Source organism: Electrophorus electricus, chromosome 12 (genome assembly GCF_041902795.1).
Source record: "Electrophorus electricus isolate QZ-2024a chromosome 12, ASM4190279v1, whole genome shotgun sequence".
In the NCBI taxonomy this organism is placed as follows: Eukaryota; Metazoa; Chordata; class Actinopteri; order Gymnotiformes; family Gymnotidae; genus Electrophorus; species Electrophorus electricus.
The window spans coordinates 28,190,001-28,192,500 of record NC_137508.1 but is presented as its reverse complement, the minus strand read 5'-3'; the positions used below and the strand labels follow the sequence as shown (position 1 = coordinate 28,192,500).

The 2,500-nt window shown below is 45.9% G+C and overlaps 1 protein-coding gene across 3 annotated transcripts in view; it reads left to right on the top strand.

Annotated features, from left to right (window-relative positions):
* Positions 1-2,500, top strand: part of galntl6 (polypeptide N-acetylgalactosaminyltransferase like 6) — a 155,143-nt gene that overhangs the window by 116,835 nt on the left and 35,808 nt on the right. The gene's annotated exons all lie outside the window — the stretch shown is intronic.

The following is a 2,500-nucleotide window of genomic DNA, read 5'->3' as shown; positions in this document are numbered from 1 at the left end:
TAAATGGTGTGGTGCTAGAAATTGCTCCCTGTATGAGTGCTGGGACCAGTGGCCTTCTGGGACTGAACTCCTTTCCCAGGTCTAGGAAAGCAGAGTGTGCCTAGGTGAATTCACAGAGGTTGAATAAACAGAGAAATGGCACTTTAAAGCTTCTGGTTGGGGTTAAATGAGTTGCCAGTTGCAGAATCTGAGTGAGAAACTGTGTGAGATGAACAGCAGTTCATCTCAGACACAGCCCTGGATAGCAACAGTGTTGAGTCCTGGGTGTTGATTGGCTGTAATGCTTCTGACTCTGTTCATTGGCTGTCAGAGCAAAGTCCTGGGTGTTGATTGGCTATAGTGCTTCTGACTCTGTTCATTGGCTGTCAGAGCAAAGTCCTGGGTGTTGATTGGTTGTAGTGCTTCTGACTCTGTTCACTGGCTGTCAGAGCAAAGTCCTGGGTGTTGATTGGCTGTAGTGCTTCTGACTCTGTTCATTGGTTGTCAGAGCAAAGTCCTGGGTGTTGATTGGCTGTAGTGCTTCTGAGTCTGTTCATTGGCTGTCAGAGCAAAGTCCTGGGTGTTGATTGGCTGAACTGCTTCTGAGTCTGTTTATTGGCTGTCAGAGCAAAGTCCTGGCTGTAGTGCTTCTGACTCTGTTCATTGGCTGTCAGAGCAAAGTCCTGGGTGTTGATTGGCTGCAGTGCATCTGACTCTAGATTGTCTGTGCCGTCCTATTCAGGAACTGTTCCTTTAGCCAATCAGCTCTTACAGACAGAGCAGCACATTACTGGAAAACTCTCATTACATATATGCAGTAATAACTTTTACTGTATTATTTATATACTGAGTCTTTTTTCTGTTTCCCAAAGATCCGTCTCTGGTTTATTTTTCTGTTCATTATAGTCTAAGTTTGTCTCCATGTAAATGCTCTGTGTTTCCTGGCCGTGGCCATCTGGGACTCCAGGTGAAAATTAGCCAGGTGGCCAAACAGCTTGAACCGAAACAGAGTTTTGGGCGTCGTCATTGATGTGTAAATACATTAATAAATCATTCTTTAAAAAGCAGTTATGAGGAATCAGGTGGGACAGTACAAAAATAGACTCTGTGCCTTTCTGCCCTTTGACCTTCCAGGCCCCTACTAGATTAGAGTGACCCAGCATGTCCTCCGTACTGTGACCTTTCAACCCCTTGCTGCTGTTTGGAGTTGGTAACTCCAGACATGACATCCCTGAAGGAGCTTTCACGTCGAAAAGAGTTCAGCCCCCCTACACACACTGTCTCAGTTCACAGCGTTACACACATACACCCTTTCAACATGTGTGTTACTGTGTGTAATCCAGAACCAACACTGTGTCTAATCACACACACACACAGAGCAAGTCTGGGAGGCAGTGATAGGGCTTGTACAGGTATTAATAGTCTGCGTTTGAATACTGCATGTGCATGAGTTGCCTCAGCAGACCAGACGCCTACTGCCTCCCAAACGCACACACAATAATGTTTGCAGAAGATAACGTCCCCCCACGTGTCTGCGTGGGCAGAGTGCTGCGTGCCAGGACCACCAGAACCTCTCTCCCAGCAGGAGAAACCTGGAGGCATCTGTGTTGATCCAACATCGTTTGTCACCGTGTTTCGACATGAAGTCATCACAAGCTGGCGGGAGTGCTGATGAAAAGCTGGATTTATGAAATGTCCTTAGAGTGTCTTCGCTCGGGAAAAGTGCTTGCTAAGTGGTCCAAACCCACGTCGCCGAAACTTTGCTCTAATCCGGACGTGGTAGTCGAGGTGTCATTAACCTGTTTACCTGCGCTACGCACTCTCACTATCAGGAAGCAGCGTTTACATTCCTCTGTCCTTCGCTCTTTAAAGCTTGATACCCTCGGGTAACGCATATGAGCTCACTGAACCGCAGCAAGAGTTATCTTACAGCAAGCACGCAAATGTTGCTGAATTATTGCTAATTGGTTTTGCAGGTTGTGAGTTTGCATTGTTCATTTAGAGTATATTTATGCTATAAACGCGAAGGCGAGCACAGTGGCAAGTGTGCTGCACGGTTGACGCACTGGTGGGGTTTCCACGATGACTGGTTAATATTCCAGAAACACAGGCCAAATCAGCAGTTCAATTAAGAGTTAACCGCAGGGAAGCTTAAGGGACGTTAAATGTTAACGCCATTGGATGGGACTGGGAGAATGGAGGAGCAGTACTGAGATCAGATTAACATCGCTGCTGCTGAAGTACACACACACACACACACACACACACACACACACACAAATACATATATATTTATCATTATATGTATATCTATAAGTTACAAATTGTCAGAATTGCACGGGCGGTTTCCAGTGAAACAGAACGTTTATGACAGAGGTCCTTCATCAGCTGTGTAAGCAAAGTGCCTCTGTGTGAAATGACAGGAATGTCAACTTATTCACCAGCGTGTCATAGCCTCTATAAAACCATTTAGCCTTTATTCTTCTGTTAGTGACATGGGTCACACCATCCTCTCACTCAC